The sequence below is a fragment of the Oncorhynchus kisutch genome, linkage group LG11, assembly GCF_002021735.2.
Source record: "Oncorhynchus kisutch isolate 150728-3 linkage group LG11, Okis_V2, whole genome shotgun sequence".
In the NCBI taxonomy this organism is placed as follows: domain Eukaryota; kingdom Metazoa; phylum Chordata; class Actinopteri; order Salmoniformes; family Salmonidae; genus Oncorhynchus; species Oncorhynchus kisutch.
The window spans coordinates 46,928,285-46,948,297 of record NC_034184.2 but is presented as its reverse complement, the minus strand read 5'-3'; the positions used below and the strand labels follow the sequence as shown (position 1 = coordinate 46,948,297).

At 41.0% G+C, this 20,013-nt stretch overlaps 1 protein-coding gene across 1 annotated transcript in view; it reads left to right on the top strand.

The window, feature by feature from the left end:
* The first annotated feature begins 2,795 nt into the window (after window positions 1-2,795).
* The window catches only part of LOC109899065 (brorin), a 52,273-nt gene continuing 35,055 nt past the window's right edge, over window positions 2,796-20,013 (top strand). The window contains exon 1 of the mRNA XM_020494114.2: window positions 2,796-3,164. The gene's annotated coding sequence lies outside the window, so the exon portion shown is untranslated. The remainder of the gene's footprint in view (window positions 3,165-20,013) is intronic.

Below are 20,013 nucleotides of genomic sequence, written 5' to 3'. Positions count from 1 at the left end.
GAAATTGTACAGAGTTGCATGACAGCATTCATGATATGGAGTTTACAAGACTGTTATACCCCGGCTAGAGTTTGTCATAATAGTTATCCTGATCATACCATACAAAGTCTAATGCAGTTATAGTTAAGTTTGGAGCATGTTTAGATATGCAAACCTTGATTAGAGTACTCTGTAGTATTGCTGGTGAAATCTCTGTTGAAAAATCACATCACAAATCTTCTGTCTGTCAATACCCTAGTCTAAAACCCTAGTTTCCTATGAACTAATATTGCTTTCTGTCAAATGATACACTGTCCCTTTAAGCTACAAAAAGTGGGCAAACAGTTTTAAATAATAAAACATTTAGATGAACTTGGCTTAACCCAAAACATCAACTCAATATTCAACAATGTTTCTCATGTCCAAATAGTGTATTATTTCCATTCAGGTCTAAAATGCTGTTGGTGATAATCAATAGTTAATAGGGGATGGAAATGTAATGACAGCGAGTGAAGCCATTTCAACCTTTGGGTGAAGTGTAAATGCAGCAGCCAACTGCCAACAGTGTGCTGTGCTGTGTCCCTGGGCAGTTAGGAGTTCACAGATTCTTGCTTAATGCTATATTAATGATTTCCCCTATCACCCTGTCACAGGAAAAAGGGAAGAGACACTGAATTACTCTAAATAATCAATTATATTAATGCAGTACACACAGTATCGAGAATGAAAAGCATTTTAAGGGCAAAATCACTCTGCAGTGCTGCATATCGCCATACTCACTCAGTTAGTTGCCTAGATTTTCAGACAATGACCATGGAGTAAGACATAGACCAAAGGGCTTAATTATGGTACTGGAAAGCTTTATAAATTATATTATTTTCTCATGGAAAAGGGTAAGGAGTCCTGAAGTTTCTGAGGGATGTTTGTGTGTGTATGTGTATGTAAACTAAAAACAAAAATAAACGTCCTCTCACTGTCAACTGCGTTTATTTTCAGCAAACTCAACATGTGTAAATATTTGTATGAACATAACAAGATTCAACAACTGAGACATAAACTGAACAAGTTCCACAGAAATGTGACTAACAAATGGAATAATGTGTCCCTGAACAAAGGGGGGGGGGTCAAAATCAAAAGTAACAATCAGTATCTGGTGTGGCCACCAGCTGCATTAAGTTCTGCAGTGCATCTCCTCCTCATGGACTTCACCAGATTTGCCAGTTCTTGCTGTGAGAAATTACCACACTCTTCCACCAAGGCACCTGCAAGTTCCCGGACATTTCTGGGGGGAATGGCCCTAGCCCTCACCCTCCGATCCAACAGGTTCCAGACGTGCTCAATGGGATTGAGATCCGGGCTCTTCGCTGGCCATGGCAGAACACTGACATTTCTGTCTTGCAGGAAATCACACACAGAAGGAGCAGTATGGCTGGTGGCATTGTCATGCTGGAGGGTCATGTCAGGATGAGCCTGCAGGAAGGGTACCACATGAGGGAGGAGGATGTCTTCCCTGTAATGCACAGCATTGAGATTGCCTGCAGTCTATGTGACACACCGCCCCAGAGCATGACATTCTGTGACACACCGCCCCAGACCATGACAGACCCTCCACCTCCAAATCGATCCCGCTCCAGAGTACAGGCCTCGGTGTAACGCTCATTCCTTCGGCAATATACGCAAATCTGACCATCACCCCTGGTGAGAAAAAAACGTGATTCGTCAGTGAAGAGCACTTTTTGCCAGCCCTGTCTGGTCAGCGACGGTGGGTTTGTGCCCATAGGCAACGTTGTTGCGGGTGATGTCTGGTGAGGACCTGCCTTAGAACAGGCCTACAAGCCCTCAGTCCAGCCTCTCTCAGCCTATTGCGGACAGTCTGAGCACTGATGGAGGGATTGTGCGTTCCTGGTGTAACTCAGGCAGTTGTTGTTGCCATCCTGTACCTGTCCCGCAGGTGTGATGTTCGGATGTACCGATCCTGTGCAAGTGTTGTTACACGTGGTCTGCCACTGCGAGGACGATCAGCTGTCCATCCTGTTTCCAGGTAGCGCTGTCTTAGGCGTCTTACAGTACAGACATTACAATTTATTGCCCTGGCCACATCTGCAGTCCTCATGCCTCCTTGCAGCATGCCTAAGGCACATTCACACAGATGAGCAGGGACCCTGGGCATCTTTCTTTTGGTGTTTTTCAGAGTCATTAGAAAGGCCTCTTTAGTGTCCTAAGGTTTCATAACTGTGACCTTAATTGACTACTGTCTGTAAACTGTTAGTGTCTTAACGACCATTCCACAGGTGCATGATCATTAATTGTTTATGTTTCATTGAACAAGCATGGGAAACAGTGTTTAAACACTTTACAATGAAGATCTGTGAAGTTATTCTGATTTTTACGAATGATCTTTGAAAGACAGGGTCCTGAAAAAGGGACGTTTATTTTTTGTTGAGTTTACGTGCGTGTGTGTGTATGTGTGTGTATGTGTGTGTGTGTGTGTGTGTGTGCGCGTGCGTGCGTGCGTGGGTGCGTGCTATTAGACTATAGGATTGATTCATCTGGGCACACTCTCAGTTCACCATGTATTTCTCATATCAGCTCAATTAAATTACAGTCGTAAAACATTACACAGAGAAAGATTAAAGATTAAACAGGATACTAAAATCAATCTTAATTGGTTAATCTGAGCGTCTTCTCAGAGTTCACTCATTAATTCTCTACAGAGAAGCTATACCCCTCCTAGTGGTCAAATCGGCGCTCCCATTTCACTGAAAAAATGAATATGTGACGTAAGGACCCTAATATTTTTTTTGTCACTCATACCAAAAAAAGTGCCAACGTAGACGAGGAAGAAAGCATTGGCGCCACTCGCCTTGCAGTGTTTCGAACGAGCGACTGAAAGGGAAGGAGGACCTCTCTATAGCAAGGAGGACCTCCCTATATGAAAGAGGACCGCAAGTTGCGCAAGACGCATCTACGGACAATCAAGCATCCTTATTGGAAACTACTAGACCCGTGTTTGCAATAGTGTTTGTAGTTTTGTTTTGTTGTAGGCTATATGCGACAGTTGTTATGTCTCTATAGTGATATGTTGTTACCGTGAGCAGCGTATAGCCTGCAATAAAAAAAAGCTTCGACTTCTACCTCAACCCAACGGTCACCCAACGGATAAGGACACATGCAGAAGCTTACAGGTATGCATTTATATTATCTGCCACTCTTTCAATTGTTTCTCAACTTAACAGGTGAATACTCAACCAATTAATCCAATATGGAGTAATGTACATTCATACCAACTTACTTTGTTGCAATAGGAGATAGTATCTATACATATAAATGCATAACGTTACGCCCCTGACGTCCATAGTAGCCAATCTGCAAAGGATTTAAAGGTAGTAAATGCAAATGCACAAGCAATTTTTTATGCATCTGAAAAGCATGGAATCCAGTGAGGTAGTAATAAGAGCACCATTCGAAGACAGTCCACCTGCAAAGACTGTGGTGCTCTATTGTGCCAACCAATTGAATGAACTCAAATTGTGTATGCCGCTATATTCAGAATAATTAACGGTTTTATTGTCATTTTGAAGTGGACTACAATACGATGTGGATTGGCTGCCCCCCCCCCCATTTTTGGGGGATTTATTGTTTGATCGTGCCTCCTGTTTTGCGACGTTTTGCAATGTCTGAAGTGCATGCAGTAGACTAGGCTAGGGCTGTAACAGGTGGGGATGTCAAGACTAAGCATCATCTATTTGATCATACAATGCATTATACGGCAAATGCACGCCTTGGAATGAGCAATTGCAATATGGAAAATTGCATTCTCCTATCACACAAATCATTTGTCATCAAGTTAAATCATATTGAAAGGTATGTATGCATACATTGTGTTGAATGACCAGCAAACCCCATTTTTCATGGGGACCCATACATTATCCATCTGCACGATTCCAGACATGCATGGACTTCAGGGGCCAATTTTTTATAATATGAATCAATATCAAAATGATCATGCTTTAAGATTCTGTTCACCCATAGGAGTGGCAATATTTCAGCCAAAGGCAATATTTGGTTGAAATGCAATATTTCAATTACATAGCATGGGATCATTAATAAAACAGGTTCTTTGCTGTTGCACAAGATGCAGTATCATCAGATATCATCAGATACATTCAAATTTGATTTCAAGTTCCACCCAAAAGCAAAGAGATACCAGGGTGGTGGTGGTGAGGGGATACATTTGATCTGGATTACTGGATCAAAGATTTTGCAACCTCACACAATTTCTGAATAATCCCACACATCTCAGAAAAAAATGGTTAACACATTAACCCCAGCAGACATGAACCGGGGACATTTTGCATTTCAGCCTTATTAACTGGCTATTAAGCTTGAGGATCAATATTGAGGATCCAATGTTGTTATTTCCAGTTACAACCTTCAACAGGCTTCAAGTATTTGGGCATACACAATTACATTGATAAATTACATTTTGGGATCATTTAATTATTTTTGATTAAGGATTGTTATTGCATGTTTAGGCTTCTTTTTGGGGGAGTTGGGATTTGGGTCAGTAATAAATATAACAGTCAATGCATGCAATTCAATGAAACACTGGCAGGCAGCATTAGAAAAGTATTGGATTCTGTCTCAGACACTCTCATTGCTTTAATTCTATTTCTCTAATTTCACACCATTTATTCACAATCAACATATGGAAGATTTTCAAGTGAAGGAAAATGTATTCAATGCCGTCCCAACACTGTCAACTCTCAGCCCACTTGCCATCACTGTTGGAACACTTTCCATTTCATGTCACTTGATCTACAATGTCACAAAATTAAACCGATCTCAAAGGAAATGCCGTGCCCGTTGCAGAACATGCAATGTCATCTATGCGTACAGTGCCTTCAGGAAATATTCACACCCTACATTTTGTTGTGTTACAGCCTGAATTTACAATGGATTAAATCGAGATTTTATTCAGCTGGCCTACACACAATAACCATTGGCCAGATGAATTTGAATTATGTTTTTAGAAATTGTAGAAATTCATTGAAAATTAAAAGCTGAAGTGTCTTGTTATGGCAAGCATCAAATTCAGGAGTAAAAATGTGCTTAACAAGTCACATAATACGTTTCATGGACTCTGTGTGCAATAATAGTGTTTAACATTTCTTTTGAATGACTGCTTAATCTCTGTACCCTACACATACAATTATCTATAAATTCCCTATATTCTAGCAGTTCATTTCAAATACAGATTCACCCACAAAGACAAATGCCTCGCTTAGAAGGGCACCTATTTTTAGATGGGTGAAAAAAAAAAAAAAGCAGACATTGGGATTTCACCATCAGGCCAATGGTGACTTAAAAACAGTTACAGAGTTTAATGACTGTGATAGGGGAAAACTGAGAATGGATCAACAACATTGTAGTTACTCCACAATACTAAACTAAATGACGGAGTGGAAAGAAGGAAGCCTGTACAGACTAAAACTATTCCAAAACATGCATCCTGTTTGCAATAAGGCACTAAATTAAAACTGAACTTTGAACTTTACTGTGCATTCGGAAAGTATCCAGACCCCTTGATTTTTTTCACATTTTGTTACGTTACAGTCATATTTTAAAATGGCTGTAAAAAAAATAAATAGATGAGAACTCTATTGGTAGATAGTGTGGTCTACAGCTTATCATAAGGTACTCTACCTTAGGCGAGCAATACCTCAAGACTTCTTTAATATTAGACATTGCACACCAGCTGTTATTGACAAAAAGACACACACCCCCACCCCTCGTCTTTGTTCTGCCGGTGCATTGAAAATCTCTCCAGCTCTATATTATCCATGTTGTCGTTCAGCCACTACTCAGTGAAACATAAGATATTTCAGTTCTTAATGTCTCGTTGGTAGGATAATCATAATCGTAGGTCATCAATTGAATTTTCCAATGATTGTATGTTAGCAAGTAGGATTGATGGCAAGGGAAGTTTAAGATTATCAAAAGGCAGCCCGATCTGCGTCCTCTTTTCCTCACGCAAATGACGGGGATCTGGGCCTGTTCACGGGAGAGCAGTATATCTTTCTCATCGGACTCGTTAAAGGAAAAAGCTTCTTCCAGTTCGTGGTGAGTAATCCCCATTCTGATGTCCAGAAGTTATTTTCGGTCATAAGAGACAGTAGCAGCAACATTATGTACAAAATAAGTACACAAATAAGTGACAAACAATGCAAAAAAATGACCAAAATAGCACAATTGGTTACGGGCATGTAAAATGTCAGCCATCCTCGCTGATGCCATCTTAACATGATTGGAGTTCCTCTGTGGAGATGGGAGAACCTTCCAGAAGGACAACCATCTCTGTAGCACTCCACTAATTAGGCCTTTATGGTAGAGTGGCCAGAATGAAGCCACTCCTCAGCAAAAGGCAGTGGTGGGAAAAGTACTACATTTTCAAACTTAAAGTGAAGATGCCTTAATAGAAAATGACTCATGTCAAAGTGAAAGTCACCCAGTAAAATACTACTTGAGTAAAAGTCTAAAAGTATTTGGTTTTAAATATACTTAAGTATCAAAAGTACATGCAGTTGCTAAAATGTATCAAAAGTTAAAGTAAAAGTATGAATAATTTACAATTCCTTAAATTACCCAAACCAGAAGGCACAATTGTTTTTTATGTTTTATTTATGGATCGCCAGGGTCGCAATCCAACACATAATTTACAAACAAAGCATTTGCATTTAGTGAGTCTGCCAAGTTCAAAAATGTACTTTTGGGTGTCAGAGAAATTGTATGTAGTAAAAAGTGCATAATATTCTTTAGGAATGTAGTGAAGGAAAAATAAAAGTTGTCAAAAATGTTAATAGTAAAGTAAAGGACAGATAAAAAAAATTAAAAAACGTAAGTAAAAAATACTTTAAAGTACTACTTAAGTACTTTACACCAATGATAAAAGGCACATGACAGCCCGCTTGGGGTTTGACAAAAGGCACCTAAAGGACTCTCAGACCATGAGAAACAAGATTCTCTGGTCTGATGAAACCAATATTGAATTCTTTGGCCTGAATGCCATGCATCACGTCTGGAGGAAACATGGCACCATCCCTACAGGGAAGTAGGGTGGTGGTAGCATAATGCAGTGGGGATATTTTTCAGCGGCATGGACTGGGAGACTAGTCCGGATCGAGGGAATGATGAACGGAGCAAAGTACAGAGAGATCCTTGATGAAAATCTGCTCCAGAGCGCTCAGGACCTCAGACTGGGGTGGTTCACCTAAGGTTCACCTTCCAACAGGAAAATTAGCACACAGCCAAGATAATACAGGAGTGGCTTAGGGACAAGTCTGAATGTCCTTGAGTGGCTCAGCCAGAGCCTGGACTTGAACCCGATCGAACATCTCTGGAGAGACCTGAAAATAGCTGTGCAGCGACGCTCCCCTTCCAACCTGACAGATTTTCAGAGGCTCTGCAAAGAAGAATGGGAGAAACTCCTCAAATACAGGTGTGCCAAGCTTGTAGTGTCATACCCAAGAAGATTTGAAGCTATAATTGCTGCCAAAGGTGCTTCAACAAAGTACTGAGTAAAGGGTCAATACTTACAGTACCAGTCAAAAGATTGGACACACCTACTCATTCAAGGGTTTTTCTTTATTTGTACTATTTGTACTAAGACATAAAAAAAATATGAGTTAACACATTTGGAATCATCTTGTAACCAAAAAAGTGTTCAACAAATCAAAATATATTTTATATTTGACATTCTTCAAAGTAGCATTTGCACACTGTTGGAATTATCTCAACCAGCTTCATGAGGTAGTCACCTGGAATGCATTTAAATTAACAGGTGTGCCTTGTTAAAAGTTAATTTGTGGAATTTCTTTCCTTCTTAATGCATTTGAGCCAATCAGTTGTGTTGTGACAAGGTAGGGGTGATATACAGAATATTGCCCTATTTGGTAAAATACCAAATCCATACTATGGGAAGAACAGCTCAAATAAGTAAAGAGATATGACAGTCCATCATTACTTTAAGACATGATGGTCAGTCACTCTGGAAAAGTGCAGTCGCAAAAACCATTAAGTGCTATGATGAAACTGGCTCTCATGAGGACCGCCACAGGAAAGGAAGACCCAGAGTTACCTCTGCTGCGGAGGATAAGTTCATTAAAGTTACCAGCCTCAGAAATTGCAGCCCAAATAAATGCTTCACAGAGTTCAGGTAACACACACATCTGAACATCAACAGTTCAGAGGAGACTGCGTGAATCACACCAAATTTCAAATAAAATGTTATTTGTCACATGTGCTGAATACAACAGGTGTAGACCTTACAGTGAAATGCAAGCCCTTAAACAACAATTCAGTTTTAAGAAAAATGCCAAGAAAACTAAGAAGTAAAATGAACAAATAATTAAAGAGCAGCAGTAAAATAACAATAGCGACGCTATATACAGGAGGTACCGGTACAGAGTCAATGTGCGGGTGTACCGGTTAGTCGAGGTAATTGATGTAATATGTGTGTAGAGTTATTAACCTCTCTGGGATAGGTGGGATGTTAGCGTCCCACCTGGCCAACATCCGGTGTAATGGCAAAGTACCAAATTCAAATTAAATTACTATAAATATTCAACTGTCATGAAATCACAAGTGCAATACATCAAAATAAGCTTAACTTGCTGTTAATCCAACCAAGGTGCCAGATTTCAAAAGGCTTTACGGCGAAAGCATACCATGCGATTATGTTAGGACAGCGCTTAGCCACAAAAAGCCATTTTCCAGCTAAGGAGAGAAGTCACAAAAATCAGAAATAGAAATGAAATTAATAACTAACCTTTGATGATCTTCATCTGGTTGTACTCCCAGGACTCCATGTTCCACAATACATGTTTGTTTTGTTCGATAAAGTTAATCTTTATATCCAAAAACCTCAGTTTAAATTGGCGCGTTATGTTCAGTAATGCATTGTCTCAAAAACATCCGGTGAAATTGCAGAGAGCCAAATCAAATTACAGAAATACTCATCATAAACATTGATGAAAGATACAAGTGTTATACATAGGCTTAAATAAAAACTTCTTCTTAATGCAGCCACTGTGTCAGATTTCTAAAAAGCTTTACGGCGAAAGCATACCATGTGATTGACCTGAGTACAGCGCTCAGCTAGCAAAACAAGACATACAGTTACCCGCCAAGTTGTGGAGTCAACAAAAGTCAGAAATAGCGTTCAAATTAATAATTTACCTTTGATATTCATCGGATAGCACTTCCAGGACTCACTCCCAGTTACACAATAAAGTTACACAATAAATGTTAGTTTGGTTCGATAAAGTTCCTCTTTATGTCCAATAACCTCCTTATTGTTTGCGCGTTTAATTCAGTATTCCATCTGCACAAAGCGAGGTCCCATCATCCAGACGAAAAGTTGGCTCGTAGGGCACTACGAACTTGAGAATTCCTTCCTGGTTCGATTTTTCTCAGGTTTTCGCCTGCCCTACGAGTTCTGTTATACTCACATACATTATTTTAACAGTTACGGAAACTTTAGAGTGTTTTCTATCCAATACTACCATGCATATGCATATCCTAGCTTCTGGGCCTGAGTAACAGGAAGTTTACATAGGGCACCTTATTCATCCAAGCTACTCAATACTGCCGCCGTTCCCAAAGAAGTTAAAGTGAATTGTGCAATGCATGTAGTTTGGGGAGCCATTTGATGAGATGTTCAGTAAGCTAAGGATCCTGGGACTAAACACCTCCCTTTGCAACTGGATCCTGGACTTCCCGACGGGCTGCCCCAGGTGGTGAGGGTAGGTAGCAACACATCTGCCACTCTGATCCTCAACACTGGAGCCCCTCAGGGGTGCGTGCTCAGTCCCCTCCTGTACTCGCTGTTCACCCACGACTGTATGGCCAAGTACGACTCCAACACCATCATTAAGTTTGCAGATGACACAACAGTGGTAGGCCTGATCACCGACAATGACAACACAGCCTATAGGGAGGAGATCAGAGACCTGGCCGGGTGGTGCCAGAATAACAACCTATCCCTCAACGTAACCAAGACTAAGGAGATGATTGTGGACTACAGGAAAAGGAGGACAGAGCACGCCCCCATTCTCATCATCGGCATGGCTGTAGTGGAGCAGGTTGAGAGCTCCAAGTTCCTTGGTGTCCACATCACCAACAAACTAGAATGGTCCAAACACATCAAGACAGTCGTGAAGAGGGCACGACAAAACCTATTCTCCCTCAGGAAACTAAAAATATTTGGCATGGGTCCTCAGATCCTCAAAAGGTTCTACAGCTGCAACATCGAGAACGGTAATTGCTCTGCCTCCGACAGGCACCAAAGAGGGTAGTGCGTTCAGCCCAGTACATCACTGGGGCTAAGCTGCCTGTCATCCAGGACCTCTATACCAGGCAGTGTCAGAGGAAAGCCCTAAAAATAGATTTGACTTATGACTTGGGGATAGAAGCTGTTTAGAAGCCTCTTGGACCTAGACTTGGCGCTCCGGTACCGCTTGCCGTGCGTTAGCAGAGAGAACAGTGACTAGGTTGGCTGGAGTTTTTAACAATTTTTAGGGCCTTCCTCTGACACCGGCTTTCATGGTCGAATTGCTGCAAAGAAACCACTACTAAAGGACACCAATAATAATAAGAAACTTGCTTGGGCCAAGAAACACGAGCAATGGACATTAGACTGGTGGAAATCTGTCCTTTGGTCTGATGAGTCCAAATTTGAGATTTTTGGTTCTAGCCGTTGTGTCTTTGTGAGACGTAGAGTAGGTGAACGGATGATCTCTGCATGTGTGGTTCCCACCGTGAAGCATGGAGGAGGAAGTGTGATGGTGTGGAGGTGCTTTGCTTGTGACACTGTCGGTGATTCATTTAGAATTCAGGGCACACTTAACAGTATTCTGCAGCAATACGGCATCCCATCTGCTTTGCACTTAATGGGATTATCAGTGCTGATTGAGTGCTGCATCAGATGACCTGGAATCTACAATCACCCGACCTCAACCCAATTGAGATGGTTTGGGATGAGTTGGACCGCAGAGTGAAGGAAAAGCAGCCAACAAGTGCTCAGCATATGTGGGAACCCCTTTTAGACTGTTGGAAAATAATTATAGGTGAAGCTGGTTGAGAGAATGCCAAGAGTGTGCAAAGCTGTTATCAAGGCAAATGGTGGCTACTTTGAAAAATCTGAAATATAAAATATTTTTTGAGCTGTTTAACAATTTTTTGGTTACTACATGATTCCGTATGTGTTATTTCATAGTGTTGATGTCTTCACTATTATTCTACAATGTATAAAGTAGTCCAAATAAAGAAAAACCCTTGAATGAGTAGGTGTGTCCAAACTTTTGACCGGTACTGTATGTAAATGTGATAAATTCGAAACATTTTCTAAAAAACATGATTTTCTTTGTCATTATGGAGTAATGTGTGTATATTGATGAGAGGAAAAAACTATATCATCAATATTAAAATAAGGCTGTAATGTAACAAAATGTGGAAAAAGTCAAGCCATCTGAATACTTTCCGAATGCACTGTATGTCCTGAATACAAAGCCTTATGTTTGGAGCAAATCCACCACAACACATTACTGAGTACCACTCTTCATATTTTCAAGCATGGTGGTGGCTGTATCATGTCATGAATATGCTTGTCATTGGCAAGGAACTAGGGAGTTTTTTGGGGGGTAAAAAAACAGAATAGGGCTAATCACAGGCAAAATCCTAAATAAAAGCCTGTTTCAGTCTGCTTTCCAACAGACACTGGGAGTTTAAATTCACCTTTCAGCAGGACAATAGCCTAAAGCACAAGGCCAAATATACACTGGAGTTGCTTACCAAGATGACATTGAATGTTCCTGAGTGGCCGAGTTATAGTTTTGACTTAATCTGTTTGAAAATCTAATGGAAGACTTGAAAACGGTTGTTTAGCAATGATCAACAACCAACTTTACAGAGCTTGACATTTTTTAAAAGTATGATGTGCAAATATGGTACATTCCAGGTGTGCAAAGCTCTTACCGAGACTTACCCAGAATTCACCCACAGCTGTAATCGCTGCTAAAGGTGATTCTAATATGTATTGACTCAGAATTTCATTTTCAATACATTTTCTAAAAAGTCTAAAAACATGTTTTCACTTTGTCATTGTGAGGTATTGTGTGTAGATGGGTGAGAAAAAATATATCTATCTAATCCACTTTGGAATTCAGGCAGTAACACAACTAAATGTGGAATAAGTCAAGGGGAATACTTTCTGAAGGCAGAACAGAAATATGAGCCCTCAGTGTGCTTAGTAAGCATCTCTCACACAATCCGTTTAGAAAATTGTGTGTCTATGTTATAGTCGTAATAGTGCTTACTATAAGCCTAAGGAGAACACTGCCTTTCCCTTTAATTGCAGCTTAGCTTTAATTGGGGAATTTTCGTTGTAGACTCCATTTATTTATGTATCTTTTTAAACATTTGATTTGACTAGACAAGTCAGTTAAGAACACGTTTTTAATTACAATGACGGCCTACCCGGGCCAAACCCTAACCCGGCCAATTGTGCTCCGCCCTATGGGACCTCAACAGGATGGAGTGGAACTACTCTGGAGATTTGTGGGGTTTCATTGCTGATGTGATAGGTGACCTCCAACACACAGATGCTACCTGATTCAGGAGGCAATGGCCTCTGTACACACTCACGTTGTACAACTGATACAAATCGTAGTGATACAACAGAGAGTTTTTCTGCACAAGAGAAATACACAAGCATTTTGGAGTCACCCCACAGTCGTTGTGTAAACATTATTCGTGCAGTCAAGCTCTCTGTTTGACTCAAAAAAAAATCATTCTGAAAAATTCTTTGTACACCAGTTGTACAACATGAGTGTTGTACACGGCCACAAAAGAGGAAATGTTTTCGCCAGTTATCCTCTTCCCAGCCGTAGTCTGTTATAATACACTGCTGATAATATCCTACCTCGGAGGTAAGAGCACACTCCACCTCATTCCTATTTGCATAAGAGTACATTTTTGGGTAGACACTCTCTGACACAGGAGGCTGAACAACATAGTGTAGAGATGATAATCATTAATAAACAATTATGGTAATTATTTGCTCATTGCCCCCAGAAGATTTTGGCATGAAGTGAGAACTCCACTCAAGAATAAGAGATTGCCCCTTCATAGATGTGTGTTGGACCAACAAGAGCATTAGAACAATCAGCCATGGAACAACCCTAGGCTCACAACTAACCCACTGGGCACAGACGTCATTTCAACGTCTAGTTTTGATTTACATTTGTTTGAGATGTCAACTAACGTGAATTCAACGTGGAATTAACACACACAAAAAGGACACCATGTCATTGGATTTAGGTTCAAAGTTTGGTGGAGAAAAAAAAGACGAAATTCCATTACGTTGATGACTTTTTGCAAATCCCAATCCGTTGCGTTTTTTGTTGTTGAAATGACATGGAAACGACATTGATGCAACCAGTTTTTGACCGGTGGGAAGGAAGGAAGGAGGAAGATCAAGTCCCCTAAAGTGCTACTTTGCTGTGTGTGCCTCCAGTTGACGAACTACACTGCCTCCCCAGTTACGCTTACACACAGGTGTTCCTAGCACGCTAGATAGCTAATTAGTACAGGTGGCCGCCTATGTCTTCCGTCTGTCTTCTGTAAACAAGCAATATAACATGGCGATATGGCCGTGTGGGAACACTCACCCTATAAAGGTGTGTAGTATTTTAGCCTTTTGTTTTTGGAAAATTATTTCTCGCTGATATGAAAGATAAGTTCCATATGTTTCCAAAACCGTACTGCAAACGATACGTTTTAACGATCAGAACGAGTGTCGGGGATCTTAACAAAACTCCTGACCAGAAGATAATATCGTCCATAGGCGCGAAAGCAGTTTGCGTCTACGAATAGGTTAATATAGGACAGAGAAAATTACCCAATGAAATTACGGTAAGCAGCCAGTTACATTATATCAAAGTACTGATGTAAAAAAAATAAACAGACAAGCCCTTGTAGAATAGATCATTGTGTAATATGATGAGAAGTAGGGAGAGAGATCAATCTTCAGTCAGTCTTCAATCAGGTTAGATCTTGACCACTTAGCCGGCCACACAGGGACTGACTCTTCCCATCTATCAATGTGGAGCTCCTCTTGATGAGCAGCTTGCCATAAAGTCCCTCCCACCTGGCCCATGGTCCAGGATTGACACACACACACACAGCCAATCACATCCTTGATGAAGTAGCGCACATCAGGACTGAGGGGTATCTGGCCCTAGCTCTGGAATTTCTCATTTCACCAGCAGGTACAAGGGGTAGTAGCTTCTCTGGGTCAGCATGTGTTTCAAGATGCGTGAGAATCTTTCCAAACCGGCAGCACATCTGATCTCCTCTGCTCCCATGTCGAACACAATGTTCGTAGAGGTCAGGCCAAAGGTCACGCCCTCAATGAGCAGGGTGCAGGGGTCAGGCACCAGTGTCACGCGCTCAGCATCATGCTTGCTGAGGTCCGGCAGGGTGAAAGGGGGTTGTGGGTATATTAAGCGATGGAGGACATATCTCTGGGAGGGAACAAATGCCAACCGACATCCAACTCCTTGTGTGTCCTCTACAATGCTTCCCATACATCTGGAGAAGATGGCATCAAACGTCTCAGTCACCTGAGATTTCTTTATCTGCTCGTGCAAAGTCGCCAAGCAGTATGCAGACGTCGGGGCGGTCCCTGACGATGACGTTAATGAAGTCCACCAGGAGGTGAAAGGTTAGGCTGTCAGAGGGGTTTAGGGACCACAGGCCATCAGCTGCTCTGGTACATCAGGAATGTCCATTTCCTGTTTGATGGGATTTGAGTAGAACAGAAGAGGGACTCCCTCATAGAGTTTAGATGCCACCAACTCCCTAATACAGTCTTACAGAATAAGACTATAATATAACATATGTCACAATTTCAATGTCTCAATGAGTGCTATTGAACCCGGCAGTCTCACACTCTTCAATACCTTAGCTCAATTAAATGCGGCTGAAATATTGCTCTGTTCAGTCAGATACGCACTGTATCATTTTTAGAATCCTTTGCACTCCAGTATCTCTACTTGCACCTTCATATTTTGTACATCTATCACTCCAGTGTTTAATTGTTAAACTGTAATTATTTCGCCACTATGGCTTATTTATTACCTTACCTCATTTATACACACTGTATATATACTTTTTTCCCTATTGTCAAATCAAATCTAATTTTATTTGTCACATACACATGGTTAGCAGAAGTTAGTGCGAGTGTAGCGAAATGCTTGTGCTTCTAGTTCCGACAATGCAGTAATAACCAACAAGTAATCTAGCTAACATTTCCAAAACTACTACCTTATAGACACAAGTGTAAGGGGATAAAGAATATGTACATAAAGATATATGAATGAGTGATGGTACAGAGCGGCATAGGCAAGATACAGTAGATGGTATTGAGTGCAGTATATACATATGAGATGAGTATGTAAACAAAGTGGCATAGTTAAAGTGGCTAGTGATACATGTATTACATAAGGATGCAGTAGATGGTATAGAGTACAGTATATACGTATACATATGAGATGAATAATGTAGGGTATGTAAACATTATATTAGGTAGCATTGTTTAAAGTGGCTAGTGATATATTTTACATAAATTCCCATCAATTCCCATTATTAAAGTGGCTGGAGTTGAGTCAGTGTGTTGGCAGCAACCACTCAATGTTAGTGGTGGCTGTTTAACAGTCTGATGGCCTTGAGATAGAAGCTGTTTTTCAGTCTCTCGGTCCCAGCTTTGATGCACCTGTACTGACCTCGCCTTCTGGATGATAGCGGGGTGAACAGGCAGTGGCTCGGGTGGTTGCTGTCCTTGATGATCTTTATGGCCTTCCTGTGACATCGGGCGGTGTAGGTGTCCTGGAGGGCAGGTAGTTTGCCCCCGGTGATGCGTTGTGCAGACCTCACTACCCTCTGGAGAGCCTTACGGTTGTGGGCGGAGCAGTTGCCGTACCAGGCGGTGATACAGCCCGACAGGATGCTCTCGATTGTGCATCTGTAGAAGTTTGTGAGTGCTTTTGGTGACAAGCCAAATTTCTTCAGCCTCCTGAGGTTGAAGAGGCGCTGCTGCGCCTTCTTCACGATGCTGTCTGTGTGGGTGGACCAATTCAGTTTGTCTGTGATGTGTACGCCGAGGAACTTAAAACTTACTACCCTCTCCACTACTGTTCCATCGATGTGGATAGGGGGGTGTTCCCTCTGCTGTTTCCTGAAGTCCACAATCATCTCCTTAGTTTTGTTGACGTTGAGTTGTGTTATTGATTGCATGTCTGTTTATTCCATGTGTAACTCTGTGTTGTTGCTTGTGTCGCTTTGCTTCATCCTGGCCAGGTCGATGTTGTAAATGAGAACTTGTTCTCAACTAGCCTACCTGGTTAAATAAAGGTGAAATAAAAAAATAAAAAAATAATTTGAGATGTAAAGACAGCCTTGACCTTAAACAGAATGAATTAAAACTATGTCAACAGGAATGACTTAACCTTCTCTCTTTAACAATGAAGACAAAACACGTTTATTCATTCTGACCGCAGTAGAGCAATAACGGCCATACACCTTTAGAAGTCACCGGAAACATTGATAGTCTTCTGTCCGCCAGAGAGGAACCATTCATTCGGTGCTGATAAAAACCACCACGCTTGTTCTGTGCTATACAGAAATAGCTAATAACCACTGTTTGATAACCATTGGGATTTTTTTCCCACATAAGCAATTTCCTTTCACATGCACTAACAGATAAAAGGCAATAAGAAAAAAAGAATATGAGAAAAACAAAGATGAACATGCAACTGACTAGGGCCACTAGAACCAAGGAGATGATGGTTAGTCTGAGGGCCATCCAGAGGCAAGTAGGAGGGGAAGAGGACAGCTAGCAGCAGTAGCAGTGTGGGACTGTGACAGCCAGGCACTAGCAGCTGTTAAAGGTAGTGAGGTTATGGAGAACGGAGCCAAATTAAGTACTTTTACGAATGAACTATTGGCTCCGTCTGCTGCGGCACTATCTGTATGGCACTATCACTACCTCGTTCTGCTACCTCGTTCGGCCCAGTCTTAGCCTTGCTCCTTGGATTTTGCCTCTTGGCTCATACACAACAATATAACAGAACAGAATCACCTCACAACTACCAAACACCACTGGCGTAACAGCTGGGTAGAGTCCATTCATTTTCAAGTCGGGTCTTTTCTGTTCTGTGAATAGATTGGACTGATTTTCGGGCATTGCAAAATTGTCATTATTTTGAAATGCATACAGTGCATTCAGAAAGTATTCAGACACCTTGACTTTTTCTTTATAATGACAAAGCGAAAACAGGTTTTTCGACAATTTTGCACATTTATTACAAATAAAAAACAGAAATAGCTTATTTATATACATTTTCAGCCCCTTTGCTATGAGTCTCGAAATTGTTTCCATTGATCATCCTTGAGATGTTTCTACAACTTGATTGGAGTCCACCTGTGGTAAATTCAATTGATTGGACTTTATTTGGAAAGGCACACATCTGTCTATATTAGAGGTTGACCGATTATGATTTTTCAACGCCGATACCGATACCGATTGTTGGAGGACCAAAAAAGCCGATAACGATTAATCGGTCGGTTTTTATTTATTTATTTATTTGTAATAATGACAATTACAACAATACTGAATTAATTAACACTTATTTTAACTTAATATAAAACAACAATAAAATCAATTTAGCCTCAAATAAATAATGAAACATGTTCAATTTGGTTTAAATAATGCAAAAACAAAGTATTGTAGAAGAAAGGTATATGTGCCATGTAAAATATGTGCCATGTAAAAAAGCTAACGTTTAAGTTCCTTGCTCAAAACATGAGAACATAAGTTGGTGGTTCCTTTTAACATGAGACTTCAATATTCCAAGGTAAGAGGTTTTAGGTTGTAGTTAATATAGTATTTATAGGACTATTTCTCTCTATACCATTTGTATTTCATATACCTTTGACTATTGGATGTTCTTATAGGCACTATAGTATTGCCAGTGTAACAGTATAGCTTCCGTCCCCCTCCTCGCCCCTACCTGGGCTCGAACCAGGAATACATCGACAACAGCCACACTCGAAGCATCATTACCCATCGCTCCACAAAAGCCGCGGCCCTTGCAGGGCAAGGGGAATAACTACTCCAAATCTAAAAGCGAGTGACGTTTGAAACAGTATTAGCGCACACCCAGCTAACTAGCTAGCCATTTCACATTGGTTACACCAGCCATTAGGTTGATAGGCTTGAAGTCATAAACAGCGCTGTGCTTGCGAAGAGCTGCTGGCAAAATGCACGAAAGTGCTGTTTGAATGAATGATTACGGGCCTGCTGCTGCTCAGTCAGACTGCTCTATCAAATCAGACTTAATTATAACATAATAACACACAGAAATACGAGCCTTTGGTCATTAATATGATTGAATCCGGAAACTATCATCTCGAAAACAAAACGTTTATTATTTCAGTGAAATACAGAACCGTTCGGTATTTTATCTAACTGGTGGCATCCCTAAATCTAAATATTCTTGTTACATTCTTGTTACATTGCACAACCTTCAATCTGTTCTACTCAAATCCCATCAAACAGGAAATGGACATTCCTGATGTACCAGAGCAGCTGATGGCCTGTGGTCCCTAAACCCCTCTGACAGCCTAACCTTTCACCTCCTGGTGGACTTCATTAACGTCATCGTCAGGGACTGCTCCGACGTCTGCATACTGCTTGGCGACTTTGCATGAGCAGATAAAGAAATCTCAGGTGACTGAGACGAGACGTTTGATGCCATCTTCTCCAGATGTGTGGGAAGCATTGTATGTCATAATTATGTAAAATTCTGGCAAATTAGTTCGCAATGAGCCAGGCAGCCCAAACTGTTGCATATACTCTGACTCTGCGTGCAATGAACGCAAGAGAAATTACAATTTCACCTGGTTAATATTGCCTGCTAAACTGGATTAGTAGTTATAACTAGTGATTATGATTGATTGTTTTTTATAAGATAAGTTTAATGCTATCTAGCAATTTACCTTGGCTTCTACTGCATTCGCGTAACAGGCAGGCTACTCGTGGAGTGCAATGGTTAGAGCTTTGGACAAGTTAACTGTGCCTTTGCAAGATTTGAACCCCTGAGCTGACAAGGTGATAATCTGTCGTTCTGCCCCTGAACAAGGCAGTTAACCCACAGTTCCTAGGCCGTTATTGTACATAAGAATGTGTTCTTAACTTGCCTAGTTAAATAAAGGTATAAAACAAACAAAAAACAAAAAATATATATTTTTTTTTTACAATCGGAAATCGGCCCCCAAAAATGCCGATTGTTATGAAAACTTGAAATCACAGCTGACAGCGCATGTCAGAGCAAAAAGCAGGCAATGAGGATGAAGGAATTGTCTGTATATCTCTGAGACAGGATTGTGTCGCAGCACAGATCTGGGGAAGGGTACCAAAACATTTCTGCAAACCTGGCACCATCCCTACGGTGAAGCATGGTGGCGGCATTATAATTTTTCAGGGACAGGGACTGGGAGACTAGTGAGGATCGAGGCAAAGATAAATGGAGCAATTGTACAGAGATCCTTGATGAAAACCTCAGACTGGGGCGAAGCTTCACATTCCAACAGGACGACGACCCTAAGCACACAGCAACGACGATGCAGGAGTGGCTTCGGGACAAGTCTCTGAATGTCCTTGAGTGGCCCAGCCAGAGTCCGGACTTGAACAAGATCGAACATCTCTGGAGAGACCTGAAAATAGCTTGAGAGGATCTGCAGAGAAGAATGGGAGAAACTCCCCAAATACAGGTGTGCAAAGCTGGTAGCGTCATACCAATGAAGAATAGATGCTGTACCCTGTACTTTGGGGTTTTAGGCTGGGTTTCTGTACAGCACTTTGTGACATCAGCTGATGTAAGAAGGGCTTTATAAATACATTTGATTGATTGATCT